General features: G+C 37.6%; 1 long non-coding RNA gene across 1 annotated transcript; it reads right to left on the bottom strand.

Moving 5' to 3' along the window:
• Positions 1 to 873: 873 nt before the first annotated feature.
• LOC141372486 (uncharacterized) lies at positions 874 to 25,618 on the bottom strand. Its single transcript, XR_012377750.1, has 4 exons — positions 25,498 to 25,618; positions 13,338 to 13,672; positions 10,886 to 11,023; positions 874 to 965 (listed from the first exon to the last, which is right to left on the bottom strand). It is a non-coding gene; the product is annotated as an uncharacterized lncRNA (long non-coding RNA).
• Positions 25,619 to 26,926: the final 1,308 nt, after the last annotated feature.

Below are 26,926 nucleotides of genomic sequence, written 5' to 3'. Positions count from 1 at the left end.
CAGCACAACAAGAGGTACCACGGCGAAAACAAAACCTCTGCCCTGTGTCACGAGCTGACGTAAAATATGTGTCAAAATCCTTCTCGGTACATAGCGATAAATACAAAACTAATATACACATACAAGTGGCACTGGAATTTACTTTACATATTTTAGTTTCCTCTCCCTTCTACAAGCTAATAACGCTGAAACTGATACCGTATCCTGGAAGGAACTGAGAGCCAAATCATGTGTCAAGAGACCTGAAGTGAAGGTCTAGCTCAGCTCATTGAGTCATTGGTTATGACCATTTGGGCTACTTTTCTGAATCTTGGTTCCCTTGTTTTTAAAATGAAGACATTGGACTTCATTCCCCAGGAGGCCTTCAAACTCTAGCACTCTCTGATCGCTTATTGGCCACGCTTCTGGCAGGGTTCAGAACTGGCCACCAGTTGGTTCAAAAAGAGCCTTCCATGAGAGGCCTACTTTCAGAGTTTGAGCAAATAATTGATGAAGGGGTAACCAGGCATCAGCGATAGTGGGAAGGTTTTATCAGCCCTATATTTGAAGGAAGGAAGTGAAAGAATAGTTACCAGAGCCTAAGGAGCACTGGGACTCTGGATGAGGGGCTCTGGGTGATATGTATGGAGGATATGCTATAGCGAGAGGTATAACCTCAAAATAAGGAGGAGTCAGGGAAGAAATAACCTGACCTTTCTTTCCTCTGGCTTTCTAGTATCCTGCCCCTCAATGGCCAAAGCTAATCGAAAGCAAGAAGCCTAGTGATGCAGTCCCCAGAGGTCAGCCGACCAGGGCCAGCCCAGGGTAGAGAAGGATGGAGAAGGGTGTCCGTAGTGAGGAAAAGGAACTGCACAAATTCTGATATCAAATAAGCTTTTATTATCAATTCTTCTTTTTGCTGGCCATTCAAATAAACCTTAATGACATGTTTTCTTGGATCTCCTTTGGTGTTGGCCATTGTGTTCCTTGAAAAACACATCAACAAGAACAAAAAATAAGTACTCGTGAAGGGATCATTCTGCTCTGTTTCTTCTTTGCTAATATTACTTCATTTAGTTCCTTCTGTTATCTAGCCAACTAGTGAAGTCTTTTCCATTCTGGTCTAGTTCACAGAGCCGTGGTATTTACATACCTTTTAAATTCCACTCTGCTCATTATCTAGGCACCATTTCTAAAAACCTCTGTAAAACCAACACATTAAAAAATATCACATTAGGGGGAGGAATAAATGACATTTTTTTAAATTTAAATAGTTGTATAAACAGCAAAGGTGGGTGCAGTTTACTCTGATCAGATAATGAGTTCGTCAGGTTGCACATGTATTCTGGAACAAGGATGATGTGTCAGATCTCACATCATGCATTTTGTGTGCACCAGTAGGTGGCATGCATAAATACCATGCAGCACGGCACCCATCTGCGTGGGATCTCTTCTACTGAGAGTCCCTGCAGGGAGCAACTCTGACTCCAACAAAGTCAGGTTTTGCAAAGGACTGCATTTATCTCTTGCTTTGATTCAACTCCCTGCAAAGGTTTCTCCAGGACACAGTGTCACTCTTACCAGGTCAAACAAGATTCTCCTGCCAGGCAGGGTGCCATGAAGAAAATCTAGCTTTGAGCATGAGCCAAAAAAAATCAAAGTGGAAACAGAAATGTCAGAGGACTAGAGAGCAAATGCCAGGTGTCCCCCTAGTTATCATTAACATCAATATTTCACATGCAGTGGTTTTATTCAAGCTCACACAAGATAGAGAGGTCGTTGTCAATAACCTAAAGACGAATACAGAGCAAATGTCACCTTGTCCCTTGATCAGCTCCAGAAAAGTATACACAACAGGAATAACTTCTTTGTTGTACACTTTTGGAGGGGGTGGAGGGACTGAGGTATGGAGACAGAAAGGGAACTTGTACTCTCCGAGAATGAAGGGTGGAGCTCTACTTTTAATAAACTTTATTGAGGTTCACCTTGGAAACTCTGCAATTGACTCGATCTCTGGTTCTCCCTAGGTATGAGAGGCATCCAGCTTACTGTACATGAATCTCATGACTTGCCTCATGCTCTATAGGATACAGGCTTGGGACGTCTGACTCAGGAGAAGTGGTGGTATTTGTGGCCTCCATTGTTAGTATGCGACATACACTTTCTCCTTCTCTCACGCAGGATGGCCCTTGTCCTTTGAGTAAAGTGAGAAGAATGATTCCTTTGGGTATTTTTTTTAAAACAACTTCTGCATTTTGAAAATTCTCTTTTGAAATGAAGACTGAATTATTTAGATTTTTTTTTGTCTTCTATCTGCCTCTCTGAGCAATTGTCAAGAGCAGACTATCCTGGAGGTGGGCCATTCAATCAAAGAACAATTGGGGGGAAAAAGTCAATCTGTAGTTTTAAATAAGAATATTCTAATTCCAACTCTGAGATGGATAAGTAGGCAATCATGGAGTGTGGTATCCCCTATGTGAAAGAGTGCGACCTTATATTCTAGAAGGTGCTCTCTGTTTCTATTGGTTGAGCCTCCTCCTTCCATCTCCCTGTCCTTGCCCAACATGTTCTGTTCAACTTCTCTCCCCTAGACATTGCTTCTGCTGCATCCTTTCCCGGGAATGGCTTTCTGAATTCTTCCACTCATCTTAATCTTACTCCTTTAAAGACTCAATCAAGCCCCTTCACATTCATAAAAACTTTCCTGACAACTGCAAACCACTGAATCTCTGAATTCTGTTTGGACCTTTACTTAGTACTAAAATATTCTCTAATAATTTTGATGTTATTACATTATTTCCCCTAGTAGAAAGCAATCCACAGGATATCTAGGCATGTGACTATATTATTTTCATCTCTACTGTGGGAGGCAGCCCAGTGCAAGGCACAGAGTATATAATACCTTCTTTTCAAATTCCACGTGGTTCTAGATTATTCTCCGTAACATCATCCTATTCTCTGCCTAAGTTTTCCTCTAGTAACAAATACTTCTATTTACCTGAGTCCTGTCTTTGCAAGAGCAAACAGAGGAGTAGATTTCCTCTCTGGCTCCTTTGTGTGCATGTGCAAGTGCGTGCGTGCATGTCTGTGTGTTTAGCAGGGCTATGGGGAGGAGAGAGAGAGAGAGACATTGGAGACTGAAGGACTGACCGGTATTTGGATGAGGGTAAGGACAGTGGTCAGACAGGAAAGAGTTAAACCTTTGAGAATCCTCCATTAGTAGAAAGCATAAAAATCAGTGGACTAAAACTGCTTTTTTTTTTTTTCATGAAAGAAGAAAAATCAAGTTTTGGATAACAAAATGGGGAAATTTTTACTAAGTATTACATTTTTGAGTTTTGAGACAGTATCTAGTAAATGAAGCAATGGAAATAAATGAGAAAATGGAACATAAAAAGGTAAATACTTGGCAGCCTTGTCTTGTCTATATTTTATAACAAGAGAAGCTCTATAAGCTCCCTGAGGACACAGAGAGATAGCCTGGATATTTTTAGAATTGGATTATTTATAGCTATTTATTAAAAATACATTATGGCATTTGAATTTAATGAATACAAAACACTAGTCATAAATACTAGGGGAAAGAGTTAGGTTAATTTGGGGACCTAAAGGGATAATTTTATTTGGGTCATAAAATCCAAATGGTACATCCTAGTGGTGTTTCTAAGAGGGTATTTAAGAAAATCACAGAATCTACAGAGTCTATCTTTTCTCTGACCCTGAGAGTATTCCCATTTAAATGACAAAATGCCTTATTGTGGAACATGGCTGTTCAGATCAATTAGGTGACCCATATAAGAAGAGTATATATTTTCCTGTATGTGAACCAATTCTCTAGCTAAGTATATTTTCATCTCTACATAAGCATATCTGTGTGTGTCAAGCTACACAATTTTCCCTTGGCAGCTTGAGACCAAGTTTGGAATATTTTGGATATTACATAACTAATTGTTCATAATTTGATATCTAGGTTGTTGAGTGTTTTTAGGCTGACGGGTAACCTTTCAGATCCAAAGAGAAAAATATCTGGTCAGATATGTTTACTTTAATAAGCTAAACAGCCTTGCCACTAACCTCTGTGGTGCCATTTGTTTATTAAGAAAAGACACCCCCTCAGTGTAGGTAGAGCCTGCAAGCCACAGCTTGGCTCCTTGAGCCTGGGCGGATTTCAGCCCCCACTCACCCCTGCAGCCTGGCACTGACGTATGAGACACAAGCTGTGAAACAGTATGCCAGAGCTCAGAGTATTAAGATGTTAAACATCTAGCGCTGGAATAAGGCTACAGGAGACTTTGCTTGCACTTTTATCCAGCAACCAGTATTCTTGACAAACTGATAATCAGTCCCAGATACCCGAATCACCCTAGAGATGGGTAAGAGAAGAGGAAAGGTGTTCTCAATCTTCTCAACAAGGAGGAGTACCTGCTATTGTTCTTCACTCATGAGGCTTATGTTTTGAGACAATCAGTTCAACAAAATAATTGAACTCCTTAAGTAACTATTTGTTTGCATATTTTGATCTTTTAGTCAAGCTGATGTAACTGCCAACAGAGCTTCTGATGAGCATATGATGAGTATTGTCATATTGGGTTGATATGATTTTTAGTTTAGACAAAATAAACATCTTTTTATTTAATCCATGTGTCCATGCCCCACATAAATGCGTGATTTTCACATGACTTATGCTTTTTATATTTATTTACATACTCTGAGGGTTTGAAACTCTAAATTAGGTATAACTACTCCAACTTGCGTCATGAGTAATCTTTTCCCCTTAAATTTATTCTGTTCTCATTACTGATAATTCTGAGCTATAATGGAGGAAGAATTAAAAGGGCAAAATTTTGGGGATAGAGTAGTTAAGTGAGAATCTCTCTCACTCTTTGATTTATTTTCCAATGTCTGAAGATAGGAGAGGATTCTGTCCCAATCTTGCCATTTTACTTTATTTTTTTCCAACAAAACATTTTAAGTATATGCCAAAGAAGAGACAGATGTTAAGTAAACCTTGACTCTCCTTGCCTGATAATGGAAAAAAACTGGTTATCTTCTTTGGTTAGTTTTCATATATTGGAATGTATGAAAAATTAGAATGCCATAGTATTCTACTAAAGTCATCAGGACCCTGAATGAACTGACTGGATTTAAAGGAAGAGAAATGAATCCGTAAAGAAAATTTGGGGAGGGGGATATGAAATAATATGACTGTGAAGAAGAGTAATGTTTCACTTATGCAAAATCCTTTTAAAAATCATATATAATTCTAGAAATATATGCATGTATTCTAGAAAAAAAAATACGTATGTGGTGATATTGGGCCTTTGTCCTAAATAGAAAACACATATCATCGGTCTCTGTTTTAAGGTTTTTTTTTTTTTTTGCTAAAGAAATACCTGGCTTTTGATAATATGTGTTAGTGATTAATCATATTTTTGTCTTTTCTATTTGGGACAGATAATGCAATAACATGTGAGCAGACGTTGTCAGTACTCAGCAGATCCCCTCAGATCCCTCTGACTGTTCTGTGTGCCTATTCCCTGGCTTCAGTATGCTTGGCCCCTGGAGGCCAGCACTTGGATTCTCTTTGGAGGACTGCCTTGGGCTACTGTTGCCATGGTGACTGCATGCAGAGCCAGCCAGCATCCCTCCCTAAGGTTTCGCGTGTCCTCAAGGATGGCCCTCACCAAGGACAGACTGGCACAGGTTTTGAAAGCTCAGCAAACTTGCCTCATGTTGGGATAAACACTGGGGTAGAATTTAGATTCCAGAGCTCTCCTACAGGATGAGACTGAGTTTGGGATTTTGCCTGAAGTTGTGCCCTCGCTTGTCTTCTGTCTTGCTTCTCCTTACCTCCTTTTTCACAGGTTTCTCTTGGGAGCCTTTCTGTATTGAATCCTCTTCTAATTGTCTTCTTCTGGGGAAGTTGACCCAAGACAATTTTCCAATATCATTGAGGTAAAAAACTGTTCACACGCATGTGAAGATTTAATACATCTTGGATGCCATGCTAATTTTAAGATAAAATAATTATGGTGTTTCCTCCCCATCCTCCAGCAAAGACTGCGAATCATGGCTGATGTCTGGGAAAGCATAAATGAAGCTAACATTTCTCCAACTAGAACCACGGGAAATGGTGGTAGATGTTTTTGATTATAAAAATCCCAATATATTGTTGGCTATATTAATCCACAGAAGCATCAATGACCAACTTGGTGAAATTGGGTAATTCATAGATATGTAAGATCAAAAGAATTAGCCAGAGACCTTAAGTTTCCTAAGAGAAAATGTAATAGCACTGCTTCTGGATGCATAGTGAGGCTATTTTTTTGTTTATGTCTGAAAGAGTGAATGAACTAGAGGTGACATTTTTTTCCAGTCCTGGCTCAGCATATTACTTTAAATTTCTGAGCAAACCATTATGCTCCTTCTCTAGACCTCAGTTTATTTGTCTTGCACTACCTTTTGTGGTTTCAACTGAGCATTTTATATGATTTCATTTTTTCTCCTTTCTTAGCATATCCATTATATTTCTTTTCTTTTCTTCCTTTTTTTCACTTTAAGTGGTTGCCCTTGAGTTTGCAATATACATTTACAGCTAATCCAAGTCCCCTTTCAAATAATCCTATGCTACTTCACTGGTAGTGTGAGTACCTTTTAATAGCAAAATCATTCTAATTTCTCCCACCCATCCCTTGTATGATTGCTGTCATTTTCACTTATATATAAGCATTCATAAGCATATGTATATGTGATATATACATAAGCATACATAATCTAACTGCTGGTGCTATTATTTTGCACAACCTGTTATGTGCTATGTCAAATAAGAATAAGAAAAGTTCTTATCCTACCTTCACTTACTCCTTGATGCTCTTCATTACTCTTTGTAAATCCAAATTTCTGACTTATATTATTTTCTTTCTCTCAAAAGAACTTTTAACATTTCTTAGAAGGCTGGTCTACTGGCAACAAATTCCCTCAAGTTTTGTTTGTTTGAGAAAGTCTTTTTTTCTCCATCACTTTTGAAGGATAATTTTTCAGGGTATAGAATTCCAGGTTGGGGTGTTTTTGTTTTGTTTTGTTTTGTTTTCTGCCAACACTTCAAATATTTTACTTCATTCTCTTGCTTGCCTGGTTCCTGAGAAGTCAGATGGAATTCTGATCTTTGTTGCTCTTTAGGAAAGGTTTCCTCTGACTTTTTTCAGTATTTTTTTTCTTTACCTTTGATTTTTCTGAAGTTTGAAAATGATATGCCTGGATGTAATTTTCCCCCCATTTATCCTGCTTGGTATTCTTTGAGCTTCCTTAATCTATGATTTGGTGTCTGACATTAATTTAGGAAAATTTTCAGTCATTATTGTTTCAAATATTTCTTTTCCTTTCTCTCTTACTTCTTTTTCTGGTGTTCTCATTATACATATGTTACACCTTTTGTAGTTATCCACTATTATTGGATATTCTATTCTATTTTTTTTCAGTCATTTTCTCATCACTTTTTGGTTTTAAGGAATTCTGTTAATATATCCTGTAGCTCAGAGATTCTTTCTTCAGCCATGTCCAATTTAACTAATAAATGTTTCCAAGTATTCTTTATTTCCTTTACTGTGTGTGTGTGTGTGTGTGTGTGTGTGTGTGTGTGTGTGTGTGTGTGTTTCAACTCTAGCCTTTGTTTTTGGTTCTTTCTTAGGATTTCCATCTCTCTGTTTACATTACCTGTCTATTCTTGCATGCTTTTTTACTTTATTCCTTAAAATGTTAACTTAATTGTTTTAAATTAGCAGCTTGATAATACCAACATCCTTGCTAAGTCTGGATCTGATGCCTGCTCTAACTCTTCAAGTTGTGTTCTTTTCACTTTGGTATGTCTTGTAATTTTTTTCTTGATACCTAGACATGGCATACCTGACACTGGTTCCTATGGCATTTTCCACTGGTGAGTCTCTGGGATAGTAAGCTATGCCTCCCTATAGTCATCTGTTTGTCCCTCCAGTCTTGTGGGCAGCAGTTTGCCCTGTGGCCTCCCTCCTCTTGTAGATCCAAGAAGAGTTGTTCTGTTCAGCTTTTTACTTGTTGTTAGGATGAAGGGGCAACTTCTAAGCTTCTTACATGCAGAACTGGCCTCCCCTTGCACTGAATGTTTAAGTTCCTTCTAATTTTCATTTTGTGATTGATACTGTTTGTACAATCAAAAACAGACCCCTGAGAAAAAGTCATATATGAAGCTTCAGAAGCTGAAAAGCTTAAACAAATCTCAGTTAGTTACTAGTTAGCTATACTTCCCTGTGTCTGAGAATGTGGAGGGGCACTTGCTGGAACATCAGCAAGTGAATCTGCTAAGAATTGAGGAAAGCAGTGGAATATTCATTGGCTAAGAAAAAAGATAGCTGATATCGCACTGGTGAAGCACAGCAGAATTTCATGCATTGGTCTTATTGTGCCCAGGATTCTATTGCAGATTAGAGCCTTGGAAGACTGCAAAGGGAATAATAGCAGGGACACGATAAAAGAGGAGAACATTACTCTCAGAAGAAAAGAGAAAGAAACAGAAAAAAATACTAATATTGTTTCATTTTAGGGGAAACATCTTCTCAAGCCTTAGGAGTCCCACTTTTCCCAGCCTGTCGTCACTGTGGGAATGTTGAGGGAACTGAAGATTCCCTGAGGTTCAGTCTGTAAGAAGCATCTGTCTTATCGTGGCCCTTAAAGATTAATTTTGATCTTATGCATCAATTCCACAAATGCTCAAATGAATCATACAAGTGGGCTGGAGCCATTAAAATACTGAATATATCTTCAAAGTGCCAATGACAGTGCTGACCTGAGTCACCTTGGGTGTTAAGCTAAGGTTTGTGGGATAAAAGATCCCACATCCTTCATCGTTTTCTTTTCTTTTTAACCTCATTCATCTTCATTTTGAAACAGGGGTATGATCAGATAATGTCATTCTGGAGAACAGACTTTCGGAAAAAGTGTGAGAATTCTCTTTACATTATTAAAGTATTTTTAGTCAGAAATACTTTACCAAAACTGCAAACCATTCATACTTCTCAAGGATATAAAATGACTTCTGATATTAGGATTTCAGGGATAGGGGCACCTGGGTGGCTCAGTTGTTTAAGTGTCCAATTCTTGATTTTGGCTCAGGCCGTGATCTCCGGGTCATGAGATAGAGCCCACATCTGGCTCTGTGCTCAGTGCTGAGTCTGCTTGAGATTCTCTCTCTCCTTCCCCCACAGTCCCCTCCCTGCTCTATAAATAAAAAAATAAATAAATAAATAAATAAATAAATAAGTAAAATCTTTAAAGAAAGGATTTCAGGGGTATATGGAAATTCAATCTTATTTTTTGTATTAACTCTTTATTTAATGTTTAAAATAAGTGTGTTTATGTGGTATAAAATCTTAGAAGTATAAAATGAAATTTATACTTCTGCCCCTGTTCACCCAAAATTTCTTTGTGGAGATAACTAATGTTACCAGCTTCTTGTTATTTTTCAGAGTTATTTTATATAAGCAAATAGTTGCGTTTGTATGTGTGTTTTACACACTGTTAGGTACTTTTCTTTTTTCATTCAACAATGTAATTTAGAAATTATTCCATATTAGTACTGAAGATCTCTTTTCATTTTAACTATTGTTCAGTACCCCACACTCCTTATCCCTCTTACTTCCTTTAAAAAAATAGAACTAATTGCCATCATTTTTTTGTTTATTGTTTCTGATGCCAAACTAGAATCTTAACTATGTGAAAGTAAATATTTTCAATAATTTTATTTACTGCATGAATTTCCAATGCCTCGTACAATGCCTGGCATATAGTAGACATACAATAAACATTTAAATTTGTTTCATGAATGAATATATTAGATTTTACAGCATATTTTATTCTATTATATGTATTTAACAGAATTTATTTAGCCAGTCTCCTATCAATAGGCATTAAGTTTTGTCCAGCTTTTGCTATTGTAAGCTCTGTTGCCACGAAAATTCTGTTATGTCCATCAGTTAATCCATGAGCCAGTATACTTTAGATAAAATTCCTAAAAGTAAAGTTGCAGGTTCAAAGGAAGTGGGAATTTTAAATTTTGATTGATGATGCCAAATTACTCTCTTTATAATGATAATTTATATTTCTATCACTAATATATGTATGCATAAGTACAGTTGTGCTAATTTTTTTAAAGGAAAATTTATATTGATTGAAATTGAAGTGAATGCATGGTGCTTTTCTCCATTAGGAAAGTAAGCTGGAAACTTAGCTTTAATATAAAATTAAATATTTTATTCTTTGCTTTTAAAGAAGAGTAACTCTATACAGAAGTCCAGAACAAATGTTAATTCATTGTCATCTTAGATTCCACATCTTCAATTCCTAAATTACAAATTATGATTTAAAAATAAATGCATTGTGTGCCTTTCAACAGTAAAATCATATTGAAAAATTTGAGCCAAGGAAAATTATTTGTTATTAACTATAATCATTAATAAAGAAATGCAAAAACTCAAGCTCTTTTCCAAATTTCACTATTCTTTATGGGGGACTTTAGATTTCAGTGTAATCTAAAGTCAACTGGGAATATATTTTTGGCCTCATCTCTATTCATCATCCTGAAAATTCAGTTTACTCTAATGTTAGAGCATTAAACCATAACAAGAGGGGAGATTCAAATCTTATAAGCAGTGATGTGAAGGGAAAACACAAGTTATGTTATATGCAGAGGCATATCTTTTACCAAAGCAGTTTGTCTACTTTGTAATTAGGTAGATTAAAATATTTAATGAAATTTCAAAGAGGAAATAGGATTAGAAATCTTGATTAAGAAATTATTACTCAAAGAAGAAACTTGCTGATCATAGTCCCTTTCCTTGTTCCTATACCCCCCAAAGGAAATAAACCTTGTTCTTACCTTGGAGACAAGGAGCAAACATATTTTTCTATGTGTCATGTTGGAAATGTATAGAGGGAGCCCTTTAAAACCAGGCATAGTTGCTCATAATGCTCCAAATAGCAATATTTCCTTTCAAACAGCATATCACCAGGCTGCCTAAAGAAAGAAAGAGGTTTTTGCTTGGGATACAAGCAATGAACATAGTAAATGGTTACACAGAGAACCCAGAACTGGTTTGAAAATGATTCAACTATGAAAACAAGTGTTTAGTGTGAAGACTTGTTGTGTAAGGAAATGCCAGTATTTATTTTTGGAAATGTCAGAGAATTTAAAAGAAACTTCAATCCCAATTAAAAAAAATTTTAATAAACTTCAATAAAGAAAAACTCTTCCTATTGGTTGATTGAGTTCTGGACATAATTTTAATTTAGTATGATGTGTTTTCCTTAGAGTTAGGATTTCCCAATCATGAGCAGAGGTAGGAATTGTAGTAGGACTAGCTGTACCTTTAAAGTCTAGGATCTGAGAAGCCAATAGAATTTTCAAGGATCAAAAAATAGATATAAAAAAATAAATTTTGGTACATAATCAAATAGGTGAGCCAGTGGGTGATTGGAACCAGAGGTGGCAGATCTAGAATGACAAATCAAGGCTCGCAAGCTATTGGACATGAGAGAGATGCGGCAGTTTTAGAAGAAAATAGTCTCAGACCTTAACTAAGGTGGAGAGACAAGATTACTGATCAGAACAAGTCAAGGCTTCATTTGAAGAGAAATGGAACAATAGACTAAAGCAGAGATTTTCAGAAGTACAGTGCAGCACATCAAATATGAATAAAAGGCAACTTTAGCAACACCATTTCCAATATGTCCAGGTGTTTTATTTCTGTTGTTGTTGTTCCTCCTACCGGCCATTCTTCTCCCTTCTTTTGTTCTACCCCCTCACATTACTGGGACAGGGTCATGGTGCCTGTTTGGGTATTAGACTCAACTTTGTCACAAATTGCCTTTCTTCTGATTCCACTTAATCCTGGCCCACCCAAGCTCAATGGTGATTCTTTGAATACTGGAGTCTAACTAAATTCTGGACTTGGCACTGAGTTATCTTCTCTTGACTCACTCTTGTCTATTGGCTTTTGGCTTAGGCAGCCAAAATTGGGAGGGGGTGCTCTATACACTCACAGTTTCTCTTATGGGCTCACTCTCTGAACTACCCCCTCCACACACACACACACACACACACACACACACACACACACACACCCTCTCCCAATGCTAGAGAGTGCCTTTCCATGGACATATCCAAAGATCAGTATCAACAGTCATTCAGATTCTGGGGAAATAGGACCAGGACCCAATTATTATACAATCCAACGTTGGTAAATGCCGATGATAGTAACAGTGGCCCAGGAACTAGGCCTTGTGCTAGGTGCTTTTCACAGCTTTTCAAACTTATTTCTCACAAACACCCAGGGTGTTCAGTATATTACTCCAATTTTAAGGAAAAAGGAAAATGAGATAACTTGCCCAAAGTCAATAGGTAGCAACCTAGGATGCTAGGTTTCACAATTTTTAACAGGCACGGGATCACATCTATAGCAAGAGAACACTGAACTTCATGCTGATAACTTACTTAGTGACCTAGATTTCCAAAATGAACTTTAGAGAAAACAGGATTGGTCTCAGAATTCTGGATATGCTAAACCTTCAAGCGACAGCTAGATACAGTTAATCTTAGACTTAGCCTAGCTGAGACTTTGGATTTTGCTGACTAGAAACAATGAGGCCTCCAGTCAATTTACCAGGAGCTTTTACTGCATGGGGGTGGAAAAAATCTTACTGGTTTCATCAGAAGATAGTGTGTCAGAGGCTGGCTAGATGCTCACTATCAATCCTACTCCTCTTCCTGGACACGTAGACTACATTTTTCAGCCTCCACTGTAGTTAGGTTGGGGCTATATGACTGTGTTCTGGACAATCCAATGTGAATGTAAGTGATGTATATTGCCTACAAGTCTGGCCTGTCAAACAACTTGCATGATTTTGATTCATGCTTTCTTTCGCTCTTCTTTTATGACTGGAAGAGAAGAACTCTAAAATGACCCAAAGACACAATGGAAGAAGGCTATTTTCTGAGTCATTCTCTAAAGGAGAGCTTTTTAGGAGAGGGCTGGGCCTATGTGGAACTGTGTCAAGAACAAGTAATAAACTTTTAAAAAATTTATTTTGCAAATGTTAAGCCACTGAGATTAGGGTTATTCATTACAATAGCTAATGTTAATTTGCCCTAAGTAAGGATGTCAGGCACTTCCTTGATACAAAGAAGCAGTACAACTCCTTGTAGAAACCAGTCCCCATCTGGCCACATTGTTCTTGGGTCTTGGGTACACTGGTGCCTAAAGGTTTGAGAGGCACTGGGAGGACAGGAAAGCTGCTGCATTAAAACCCAAATAATTAAGCAGAGAACCCACCTTCTGCTTTGTTCTCACCAGACCCATCTCCCAGGAATAGGGTCCTGTCTCTATTCTGCCCTGCATTATTTCTGAAGAATTATGAAAACAACCATACTCAACATATGACCAAACATGTCTTCTTACTGCATGCAAAGCTTTGGCGTGATCAGATGTTGGATCAAAACTCCCTTTCCTCTCTGCATCTTGGTTGTATGGCTTATATCTCTTATCGATCAAGCTTGAAGACCCAATTGATCCAGGATACCCAATGGCAGAAGAGCTGAATAAGGATACTTGTAGCAAGCACTTTACACCCCAAGGCATTATGTACATTATGTTGAATGTCACTGAACCTAAAACAAACAAACAAACAAATTCAGCAACCAGTGGCTAGGTCACAATGTCTTATGGATAGAGATATCAGCTCTGGGTCTGAGACTGGGGGGCACCAATAATTTCTCTTATATCCATGGAATACCCTGGGAAATAATATGCTGCTCACAGGAAGTTTAGTAATTAGATAGGATGAACATAAAACTGTTAAGGGGAAAAAAGAAGACCAACTGTCTAGCCTAATGAAGCAAATCTCTCCTCAGGTCCTCAAGAGTATTGCAAGTGTCACACCTAGATTGTTCTCACATCTGAAAATGTCAAGGGTTTAGCAAAGCTACTCATGGCATTGCTTCCTCAGCATCCATTTTGTTTGGCCAAGTAGGCTGCGGGGGCTTTACACTGACACTAGTCCCTCATGTGAGTGCATGCCTTAGATAATAGCTGCAGAGTCACAGGCAAATGAAAGTTCCTGACATGACTCCCCCCGACTACCCTTGTGCTCAACAGTTTCCCCAGCCTCCCAGCACCTTAGATAAGACCCCGCAGGGCTTACCCAAACCTCATTCCTATGGTTTAAATTGAGCAATCTGTCCCTAGCCTGGGAACCCCAAAGCACTCCACCAAAGGACCCCTTTGAGGCTTGTGCTTCAGGTCCCGCCTCTCCCTGCACTCAACCTTGACCTCTCTGTGTGACATATAGTGTACTTCCTTCAGGGCCTATGAGTAACAAACTTCTCTACTTCAATTATTTCAACTTGTCTTGTGTTCTTTTGTTGAACCCTGGCTCACCATCTGGCACCCTGTGCTCCACTTAACAAATGTTAATTTAACAAAGCCATAACAGAAGGTCAGCAGTACCAAGATAAGAGAGAGAGGCAGAGAGGGAGAGAAATTAAAAGAAACCATGAAGTACCCCTTAAAAAAATTCTAGTTACTGTTCTTTGGTATATTTTTAAGATGATTTATTCCCAATGGAAAGAAAACAAGCTATTTTCTTTCAGTCACAAAGGATAAAAGGTTATCTATGTCTAAATTTAGGAATGAATCCAAGTCAGTTGTATGATGTAAGTCCTCTCTCACGCAAAGAAGTGGCTATAAGTGGAATAAAGTCTTTTATATTCCCCAAGAGTGCATTTCCTTATTCCAATATTAGAATCAACAATAGGGTCAACAGAGTCTTATAGGGCAGTAACTCAGTAAACAGGAGATGTGTTGTCTATGCTTAATTGTATTAAGAAAGAGGACATTTTGTGGCACAAAGAACATAACAAGTTGGAACTTTAAGAAACAATGAAGTCAAGGTTTAAAGGAGGTGCAAGGACTAAACTCTTTAATTAGCAATCGTGCTTTAAGCTAGAGCATTTATACTAGAGATCCAGAGGTGCTGACCTGACATTTGCTTTATTCTTTGTCACATGTTGACAGGTGCCTTTGGAAGAGCACATTTGAAATATCACAAGTGCAGATGTGATCAGCAAGTCTGAGGGTTTTATTGATTTACTATTAATATCTTGTTATTTGCTATCTCCGTTTTAGCTACCAAAAACAGATTTACTTATTCCTTATGACTATTAATGTTTACTTTGCACATTGGGCATATAGAAATCCCTTCTACATCATTCTCTGAATATATTACATCTATCAATCATGGTAGGCATTTAAATTGTCTTAAGACATTTACTATTATAGATAATCTCGTAATGGACATTGCTGTGTATACCTCTTTGTGCACCTGTATAAGAGTTAATTTTAGTATTTAGTATTTAGTTTAGTATTTACTAGGATTAATTTCAGTATATCGTGTAACAATCTAATTGTACTTATTTATATTTTTCATATGGACAATCAGTTATCCTAGCACCATTTAGAAAGTAGCCTATCCAGCCCTTATTCATTTCATAGTTTATTTTACATATACCACATTTCCCTATTCACTTGAGTTTAATTCAGATTTTTCTATAGTATTTTATCAGTTTTCTTGCTCTAACACTATGCCAAGATCACATTATCTTAACTACTATAGTCTATGAAGTAGCTTCTAAAGTGGCTGGCCCATGTCACATTCACACCAGCAGTGAATGAGCTCCTATTGCTCCATATCCTTGTCAGCATTTGGTGTTGCCAGTGTTTTGGATTTGGGCCATTCTAATAATAGGCCTGTAGTGGTATCTCATTATTGTTTAAATTTGAAACTTCCTAATGACATATGAAGTTGAGCATATTTTTGTATATTTATTTGTCATCTGTATATCTTCTTTGGTGTTTGTTAAGGTCTCTGGCTAATTCTTTAGGGAAGGTGTTTGTGTTCCTATTGTTGAGATTTAGGAGTTCTTTTTGTCTTTTGGATACAAGTCCTTTATCAGATAGGTCTTTTCCAAATATTTCCTCCTACTCAATGGCTTGTCTGTTCATTCTCTTGACAGTGTCTACCACAGAGAAGAATTTTTTTTTTCATTTTAATGAAGTCCAGCTTATCAGTTACTTCTTTCAGAGATTGTGCCCTTACTGATGTACCTAAAGTCATTGTCAAACCTAATATTATCTTGCTTTTTTTCTATGTTATCTTCTAGGAGTTTTATAGTGCTATATTTTACATTTAGGTCTATGATCCGTTTTGAGTCAATTTTTGTGAAAGGTGTAAGGTCTGTGTCTATATTCGTTCTTTTTAAAAATTCTATTTATTTGGGGCGCCTGGGTGGCTCAGTCGGTTAAGCGTCTGCCTTCGGCTCAGGTCATGATCCCAGGGTCCTGGGATCGAGCCCCACATCGGGCTCCCTGCTCAGCGGGGAGCCTGCTTCTCCCTCTGCCTCTGCCTGCCTGCCTGCCTACTTGTGCTCTCTCTCTCTCTCTCTCTCCATCAAATAAATAAATAAAATCTTAAAAAAAATTCTATTTATTTATTTGAGGGAGAGAGAGAGAGACTGAGAGAAAGAGCAGGATGAGGGGCAGAGGGAGAGAGAGAATCCTGAAGCAGACTCCCAGCTGAGTGCAGAGCCCAGTGCAGGGTTCTATCCCAGGACACTGAGATCATGACTTGAGCTGAAATCAAGAGTCAGATGTTTAACTAACTGAGCCACCCAGGTGCCCCTGTATTCATTTTTTTTATCTGTGGATGTCTAATAGTTTCACCAGCATTTATTGAAAAGGCTGTCTTCGCTCTATTATATTGCTTTTGCTCCTTTGTTAATGATCAGTTGTCCATGTTTGTGTGGCTCTGCTTCTAGGCTCTCTATTTTGTTCTATTTATCTATTTGATTATTCTCTCGCCAATACCACACTGTCTTGATTACTGTAGCTTTACAGTAAGTCTTGAAGTCAGGTAATGTTAGTACTCCAACTTTGTTCTTTTTCTTTAATATTGTGCCAGTTATTCTGGATATTTTGCTTCTCCATATAAACTCTAGAGTTAGCTTGTCAATATCTATAAAATAATTTGTGGGGATTTTGATTAGAATTGCACTGCATTTATAGATTAAGTTGGGAAGAACTAAGATTTTGACAATATTGATCCTTCTATCCATGAACATGGAATATATTTGTTTGTTTAGTTCCTCTCTGATTTCTTTTACCAGAGTTTTGTATTTCCCTCATATAGATCTTGTATATATTTTGTTAAATTTATACCTGAGTATTTTATTTTTTGAGAGCTAATGTAAGTGTCATTGTGTTTTTAGTTTCAAATTGCTGGCACATATGGGAAGGTGATTAATTTTTGTAGATTAATCTTATATCCTGCAACCATGCTGTAATCATGTATTCATTTCCAGGAGTTTTTTGGTTTTTGGTTTTTGTTTTGAGATTTACTCCAAAAGTGATCATGTCATCTGGAAACAAAGATGGTTTTATTTCTTCCTTTCTCATCAGTATACTTTTAATTTCCTTTTCTTGTTTTATTGCATTAGCTAGCACATCCAATATGTGATTGAAAAGGAGTGGTGAGAGAAGACATCCTTGCCTTGTACCTGAACTGGCAGTAAAGCTTCTAGTTCCTCAACATTAAATATGATGTTAGCTGTGGGGTATTTTAAGCTTTTCTTTATCAAATTGAAGAGGTCCCCCCTCTATTCCTAGTTTACTGAAAATTTTTATCATGAGTGGGCATTGGATTTTATCAAATGCTTTTTCTGCATGTATTGAAATGATCATGGGATTTTTATTCTTTCGTCTGCTGATGTGTTGGATTACAGTCATTGATTTTCAAGTGTTGAACCATATTCTAAATGTTGCATACTTGAAATAAATCTCATTTGTACATTGTGTATAATTCCTTTTATATATTGTTAGATTTGTTTTGATAACATTTTGTTGAGGATTTTTGCATCTATGTCCATGAGAAATAATGATGTAGATTTCTTTCTTCACAATGTCTTTGTTTGGTTTTGGTACTAGGGTCATGCTGGCCTCCTGGGAGTTAGGAAACATTCCCTCTTCTTCTATATTTTGGAAGAGATTACAGAGAATTGGTATAATTTCTTTTTTAAATATTTGGTAGAATTCCCAATTATACAATTAAGGTTTTTCTACCACATCACTGGTTCTGGTGTGGGTTGATGCTCATGGGTAACAATAAGTTGTAATTCTCCATTTGTCTATCTGTCTCTTCAGTTTCAAGGTCAGTGGTTTGCCCTGTGACTTCAACTTTTTGGTGGATCTAAGAAGAGTTGCTGATTTTCAGTTTGTTCAGTTTTTTATTTGTTGTTAGGTGGTGTGATGACTTCTAAGCTCCTTATGTGCTGGACTACAAACTAGAAGTTCTTAATGTTATTTTTTAACATGAAATATTGGATATTTTTACAGCTAATTAAATAGATTTTACAGCTTTCTTACACTTTATTTTTTCCCAGTTAGTAGTTAATTAAGCTTACTAACCTATTTTTAAATTTGTGTGGACAGCATTCTTTCTTGTATATCATGATTTCCCTCTGGGTTCAACCTTTATTTTGCTTAAGTACATCCCTTAATTAACTTTTTAACAAGGGACTGTGGGTGGTGAAATGTCTTGATTTATTTTAATACCTAAAAATATCTTTATTTTCCTTGATTTTGTTTGTTTGTTTTGTTTTGGCATAGCTCTAAAAAATACTTAGGGCTACAAGTGTGTTTGAAGTGTTGATGAACAGTGTGTCCTGTAATTCACATTAATTCTCACAGCTAGCTGTGTTCTTCATCTGCCCATGAGCTGAGTGATCAATTGCTGAGTCATATTGTCTTGATTTTTAAATAACAGTATAATTGGGCTTATAATTCTAGGCTAATAGTTATTTTCCTCCAGATAGTTGAAAGTATTTCTCCATTTGTTCTGGCTGTTTATTTCTTACATGATATTAGGGATATTTCAAATCTACTTATGAATGGAAGAAATGGCTTAACTTTTTTACTGGTCTTGGCTTCAAGTAGTAAGTCTATATCTGGTCCTCATCTGACTTAGAGCACTTTTAAATATGAAGCCTCACAGACCAATGGCTTTAGCCATGCTCTACAATTTTTTTCCTATTTTTTTTTCTATTTTAATCCACAAAATTGTGCATATGCTTTTTTAAAAATATATTTTATTTATTTATTCATGAGAGACAGAGAGAGAGAGAGGCAGAGGCAGAGGGAGAGGCAGGCTCCCCCCTGAGCAGGGAGCCCGATATGGGACTCGATCCCAGGACCCCAGGATCATGACCCTAGCTGAAGACAGACATTTAACCATCTGAGCCACCCAGGCGCCCCTATGCATATGCTTTTAAAATCCAACATTTCCACTTGGTTTTGTTTGTCTTCTCTTTTCTATCATTCCCACATACTTGAATCAGAAGTTTGTCTCTGTTTACTACATCTTTAGCAGATGTTGAATTATATTTCTAAAAAGTATAGGACCATGTTACACCTCTGCTTAAAATGTTTTTAGCTTTCCTCAAGATTCATGTTGATAACTTTTAATATGCACACAAAAATTTCCAAAATCTGACCCCTGATTAAGCTTACAGCCTCATCTCATACCACCCCCTTGTATCCATGCTCTATTCTAGACATACTAAGTTTCCTCTTAGTTTCAAGATTTTCATTATGGCAAACACCTGAGCCTTGGCAGTTGTTGACATTTCTGTCTAGAATAACCCTCTTTTGTCCTTCTGGTCATCTTCTACTTCATCTTCTTTGCATTCCTCTAATTTCCCCAAGCAAAATGATATACCACTGACATTATGTACTCCTAACTGAAGACTGTCATCACAATATTATTCCTTACAAATGTGTCAGCTTTATTATTTAGAGCCTATACTACCTAATAAAACTTTCTGTGATGTTGTTAGTGTTCTGTGTCTGCCTTGTTCGAAAGAACTTTGCGTGATGATAAAACTGTTACAGATGCAATGTTCAAGATGGTAGCCAGTAGCTACACGTGTCTACTGAAGACTTCAGATAGGTTGAGTGACTGAATAACTAGTCTTTTTTTCAAATTGATTTAATTTAAATAGTGACACACGGTTAGTGACTACTACATAAGAAATGAAATTCAAGATTCTGATGTTTCAAAAGCAGAAAAGATGTGGGGCCACCAGAATGTGTGCCCAGATATAGTGGTTCAATAGGACAATAAAAAGCATTTTGAGAGGAAAGGATTCCAAGTTTTAACAAATTTGTGAAATTTGTGTCTTTTTATGCCCAATAACTATCCCATAGTGGACATTCAGTACTCAATGATTGTTAAATGAAGGAATGAGCAGATTCTAGTAGATTGAAAAATTAATGTTTCTACAGAAGAGCTGACAAAATCAATGGAACACTTTATTACCTTAGCAGAAAATAAGCTTTTATTCTTTTTAGTTTGTTCAAAGCTATTTCATTCGTTCAGCTTTTCCGGGGTCCTGAGAGGGAGAAAAACAACACAGGGACTAAGGAGTAGGGTGGCTTGGAAAATCCATAGAAATATAGTTCTGATAACTGAGAGATTATTTCACATTGAGGTTTCTCTTATTATGGTTTTAGAAAAAGTCAATGCCAAACGTAAGTATAAACTGATGTGAAGTTTTCTTTAGTCAGAAATCTAGGTCTTGGCAAGAAAGAGCAACTGTTTTATATCCTCATCCATAACATCAATTGTTCCTTCTTCTGCCTATAACTGAAGAAGTCCATTTACTTCTAGTTTACTCAACAGAGAAATCTAACTCCAATTTGGGACAGGAGCAAATTTTTTTTTTAATTTAGTCTTTTCGTTAAGGTCCAGAAAGCAAATGGGGAGAACTACCTTCAGGAAAAACAGTAACAACCTTAAATTTATCATGTTCATAAACTGACTTGAGATTGTAGAAACTTTTCATCCTATGAGAGTAGCAAGAAAAATCTGAAATGCTGAGGTGAGGTCAGTGTACAGAAAGAAATGTTACTGAGCAGGTGAGCTAAGACAGTAGATAAATACTAAGTCTGCCATATTTGTGTGCCTGTAACAGTTTCGGAGTTTTCAGTGCAACCGTGAACTAAGGTCCTCTGGCTTGATCATAATTGTACCAAGTGCACATTCTCAGTGTATCCACGTTTCCTTCATTGAGATGTCTAAGATTTTTAAAGAAGGCAAAGCTGCTACAGAACCCATTAAAGTTGGTTTCTGGAGCTTTGATTCATCTTAAGAATCTTATAAACTGATACTTTTAAGTTTTTTGTTGCATAATTCAGTGTATCATTCAGCATGGACTAAGTTATGCCACAGTAACCAATAACCCTCAGATCTCAGAGTCTGAAAACCCAACAAAGAGTTATTTCTTGCTTGCTTTTCACCTCTTACATGTAGCATTTCCTGACCCAGGCTGAGTCAGGCTCCGCCTTGACACATATTTTTAGTTTCTTTTTGCAAAGAAAAGAGGAATGTGGCAAATTGCACAGTGGCCCTTAAAGCTCCGCCCAGGAGGGACACAGGTGATGACAGCTACATTTATCTGGACAATCGCAGGTGATTTGATGACGTTAAACTTTCAATGATGTAAAGAAGTGCAGATCTATCATGGCTTGGAAGAAGGGGAGAAGAAGCAAATATCTGTGAGCATCCCAGAGGCCACCAGAATGTGTGCCCAGGTATAGTGGTTCATTAAGACATTAAAAGTATTTTGAGAGGAAAGGATTCCAAGGTTCAATAAATTTGGGAAATTTGGGTCAAAATGGCATATATTTCTTTATTTGCAGATAGTTAGTACTTAATACTGTAAAATGGATTATGAATATCTAAGAAGGGGTTAATATGAGGTATTTTTCAAATTCATTAAACTGTGGGAGAAACACTGTCCAGTGGCCTTCTCAAGATAAACTAGATGGTGTACTTTGAGTCCTTCCCCAATTTATCCAATTTCTCTTTATTTATGAATGGCTTATCTGATACTCATTTAAAAATTATAAAAAAAATAATTATTTGATTAGAGAGGGATAATAAACAACTTTTCCAAATAAGGATAATGGATGCCTACCTGGAGCTCTTCCCCCCCTCCCCCACACTCCCAGAAAAGTTATAAACTAGAATGTTATTGATGGATGTTGAAGTCTGGAGTAGAAGATAGACTATAAGGTGTACTTCAGATTTTTCTGAAGCACTGAAGTATTGTCCAAGGCTTTACACAAACCACCTGAATATGATACATCTAAGTTAACAGCTTGGGAGTGATTTTGTTTTTAAAAGCCTACCAGATATCAAGGTATGACTTAAGTACGAATGCAATGCGTTAAAAAAGTTAGTAAATAATGTTCTGTGTGCTACCTATTTGATTAAAGTTCATTAACTCTTGCTCGGAATATTACATTCTGCTAATCTGGAGAAAATAAAGGTTGACACTTTATTTCAACTGTGAAGAATTATCACATATGAAAACTTCATATGAACTGTGAAAAATATATCACATATAAAAGTGAAGTTAAATAGTAGAAGAAATCTTAGAAATAATAAGTCATTAATGAGTCACCTCTCTAGAACTCTATTCAGTAATTCTTATCTGTTAGAAATACAGCTGTACAACAGGAAGCAGATTACAAAAATTCATCTGGGTCACAAAAATCCCTAAAATAACATTTATGGATTCGTTAGTCACAAACTTACTTCCAAATTACTTTTATTTTGCAAACAACTCTAACTAGGGTAGTCGTTTGGTTTCTAATTACAGAAACTGAAAGTAACATATAAAAGAGAGTAAAACTTGCCAAAGAGGAATATATACCATGAAAAGTGAATGGACAGTTCGGACAAGTGACTGAAGAGTCTAATGAGTGAAATACTTAGAGGACGCAAGTCTGGGATGATGTTGCCTAGGGCCAAAGAAGCTAGCTCAATAATTCATACTGATGATGATCCTTCTTAGTCACCAAAAATTGTTAGTTATTGTTGGTGCAGTAGCTGAGAAGTCAGGGACTTCTATAGTATCTTTGAAAAACTCTTCCATCCAAAATTACAAGAAAAAGAAAAGGAAAAAGGTGGGTAAAAGCATGCATCGCTAAGAAGCTGTCAAACTCAAGTATCCAGAATGATCCATTCTCCAAGGGTTTTTAGTTCTTCCACATTGTGCTCTTGAGAAACAAACCAAAAAATCTTTTTGACCTATAGGTGGCAATATTGGTATTGTTCAAGTCAAGCACAAAAAGATGGGATGAATAAGGAAACATAATTTAATGGTTCAACAAAGAAAATGACTGAATCTTTGATGAACATAAAATAACTTGAAAAAAGAAGTAAATGTGCCAAAACTCATGAAATGAGTCCTTACTTATAAAATACTCCTATTGAATTATAAATTCGAATTAAAAAAAAAACCCGAATTACTTGTCCTAAATAATGAGTCCTACCATTATTGTACATTGAATGTGTTTTGTTTATTCACAGTGGTTTGTTAAGCTACGAATAAAATTTTTCACAACTATATTCCTAATGCTTTTGTTTTCATTTAAGAATATTAAGGTAAAATCCAAATTATATGGTCCAATATACACAACTAGTAATTGTGTCAACAATTCTGTGGAGAGCCCCAAACCACACAGCTGTTTGTCCCTGGGACACTCAGTGAATTTCCGATGTCTGTTAAGATAATGGTGACCTGCATGCTGGCTTGTATGGTAAAAAGAACTTTCAGCACTTTAGTACAAATGTGTTTTAACTGTTCTTCAGTAAAGGTAGTATTTCTTAAAGTTCATAAACCTATGCACCAATTAGTTCAACAGAAAAGTGCTATAGCCTCTCTCCTACCCCTTCCTAGATTCTGATATTGCCCCTTAGGAACCAAGTACACATTTCTGTTGAGAACCATTTATGTACCCCAAACTCCCCCTCCATTTTACTTTCATACAATTTAGATGTATTTTTTTCATTTTCTTATTAAAAATTATCATATTTATTATGTGTCTGTTTTCCTCACTCCAGAAATTCTGATTTGTTTCATCTCTCCAAGTTGATCACCACAGCCCTGAGGAAAATCAGTTTAAGTTGATGAATATTACACGGAATAGAAAACAGAGTAGGGTATGTGAGCAAGCCAGCAAGAGAGAAACAGAAAGAGAGAGAGACAGAGGCAGAGAGAGAACTACAATGATATGGCATGAGAAAAACATTGACTAACAACTTCTGGAAATCTTCAAGTAATAAAAACAAGCAGCATGCAGGATGTCTTACCTGCTAGACCCGACATATCCAATATAATAGCTGCATGTGGCTATTTCTAAATAAATTTAAATAAAAAATAAAACTTCAAGTCCCCAGAGTATATGCTATCTTGTTTAGTGCTGCTTCTCTTTTGCTTATACTCTTATCTCTAGCTTTCTTTCCCCCCTTTTTACAAAGCTACCATGGCCAAGTCCTTTGTCCAAAGCGACATGCTGCAAAGGGTCAACTTAGTCCTGACAATGGCTTTCCAAGCTCGCTCCAAAGATTGACCTGGCATCCGTTCTGTGCTGTACTCTTTAATTAGCATTAATTAATTTACTTCTTTTTGGATTTTCAATTTGCCTCGATGAGGCATTATAAATTAGAAAATGTAACATACTAAGGTTATAATTTAAAGGGCTCTCAGCTGATAGCTAATTAGCTTGATTCAGGAAGGATAAACCAAAAGAATGAATGTTTAATGCTAATTTAAAGGACATTAGTTGCCATGGGCAGAATGATTAAAATGCCACTGTTTGAAGCAGAAAAATTAGAATGCAGCAGCAGTGGCAACCATAGATGATCAGTGGTTTTCATATTGTGCCCGGATTATACGACACTCCATCACCTGCCTGCAAAAAGTTCGATGAGTTCTGGAGAGTTATTTTGGTCTGATTAGGACACAGAGCGGGCAAATTGTGAGTACTCTTATCTTTCAACATGGTTCCATTCCTTTCTTATCAGGCATGCGATAGAATAACATGCTAGAATGAGCTGTGTTTACCTGGCTTGATGCATTCATGACAAGCAATGGGGGGTTGACCCCAGGTTGTCCTTTCAGCCTCGTTAACAAACACTTCCATAGCACTCACTGGGTGCCAGGTACTCTCCTAAGTATTTTGCAAGTATTGACTCAGTTAATCATTGTAAAAAAATCTATGAACTCTGTACTATGCTCACCCCCATTTTTCAGACAGAAAATTGAGGCACAGAGAGTTTCAGTAATTTACTCAAGGTCACACAGGTGATAGGTGGCAAATCCCAGGTTTGAACACAGGCAATCCGACGTCAGTGACTTTCGTCTTAAGCAGAAAATAATTCCAATGCCGTAGATCATTAGCAGTGAAAGATGGGCTCGCTGTTAGCTTCAAATGTACTATTATCACCATCCAACGTTTATCATCAAAGATGCCATCACTCTGAGAGCTCTAGGACACAGACATAATGAAATGTAAGAAGACGAAAACCACTTACTCTGTATCTAAACATTCTCGAGAGGATCAGCAAGATGTCTCTAATGCTGCCAAATAATTAGCGGAAAAGCAAAGGCATAAAGCTTAAAGCAAGATTGTTCCTTTTTCATTCAATGATTCCAACATTAAAAAAAAAAAATTTCTACGAAGTGAGGCCCTAGTGTGAGTGCTGGCCATAGAGGGATGAGGTGGACCCTGTCCCCAGCTCAGCAGGAGCTACCGGTCAGCTGAGGACAAGGACATAAACACAACGGCAGTTTGCTACAGCATGGAAACGCTCGCGCGGAAGAAAGAACACATACAGAGGACTAAAAGGAAAAAAGAGTAGGGAGAGTTCACCGGGCTCCTGGAGTGAGAAGTACAGGGCAGGGAAGTTTCCAGAGGAGGCGAGATTTGAACTGAGACTTGAAGAATGGGGACCAGGGAGAGTGGAGGGTCTCCCAGCCGTAGCAATAGTGACAGTTGGGGCTGCCTAATGCTTTGTTGTGGCGGCCTGGCATCAGCAGCATCCGTGGCCCCCACCCACTACATCCCAGTAGGACCTTCCCCCAGGTTAGGGCAATTCAAAAATATCTTGAGACATTGCCAAACATCCCCTGGGGGAACCAAATCGTCCCCAGTTAACAAAGGCTGAGCTTGGAGGAAATAGCGGTGGGAATGGCTGGGGGGGGGGGGGGGAGAAAGATACCTGCCAGGGAGGGACACGCCTGGAAAGAGCTGGATGTGGTTAAGTGTGAGGAGCTACATGGCTGCTCGTGGTTTTGATGATGACCGAGGAGGAAAAAATGTGTGGTGACCTGGAGCGAGCCTGTAGCAAACACAAACAGGCCAGAGACTTAACTAGAGGATACAGTGAATCATATATTCAAGCCGTGCCGCCCCAGCTGACTTCGGGGGGCCAATGCCAGCATACACACCAATTAGGCGGGTTGCAAATAGATGTGGTGACTCATTCTGAGCAAAGGAGCCGCATTCTCTTGGAAGGCAGGCTGGAGGCTTCCGAACAACCAGACAGCTGTTTTCTAAAGGAAGTCAGACGTGGTCCAGCATGGGGAGAGAGGGGATGGGGAGTTCACCTCTGTCTTTAAGCCATACCCGTGGACAGCATTAGACTAGGCAGTGGGTTATCTTCAACTCTGACAGCCATCGGTGTATTCAGCGAGGCCTCCGCAAGCACTAAGATCACTTCTTCCCTATTTAAGGAGAGTCTCTACCATACTTGATGACAATCCTGTTTAGGGCTTCAGTCCACCCCTTTTAAACTTTAATTTTTTTAAATATTACCTTTCATTACACTCTTAGAAGAGATGAAATCTAATTCGATTTCTCCTTGATGACTTAAGGGGGTCACTATCATCATCAGGGCCGTCTCTCTAAAGGATGGTCTAATGTATTTCAGATCCTTTGGCAGGTTAAGTGGGCCAACGACT

This window comes from Callorhinus ursinus, unplaced genomic scaffold (assembly GCF_003265705.2).
Source record: "Callorhinus ursinus isolate GAN/ISIS: 27379988/994484 unplaced genomic scaffold, GSC_fseal_2.0 scaffold4, whole genome shotgun sequence".
NCBI classification, from domain to species: domain Eukaryota; kingdom Metazoa; phylum Chordata; class Mammalia; order Carnivora; family Otariidae; genus Callorhinus; species Callorhinus ursinus.
The sequence above is the reverse complement of the archived record's forward strand: the minus strand, read 5'-3'. Positions and strand labels throughout refer to the sequence as shown.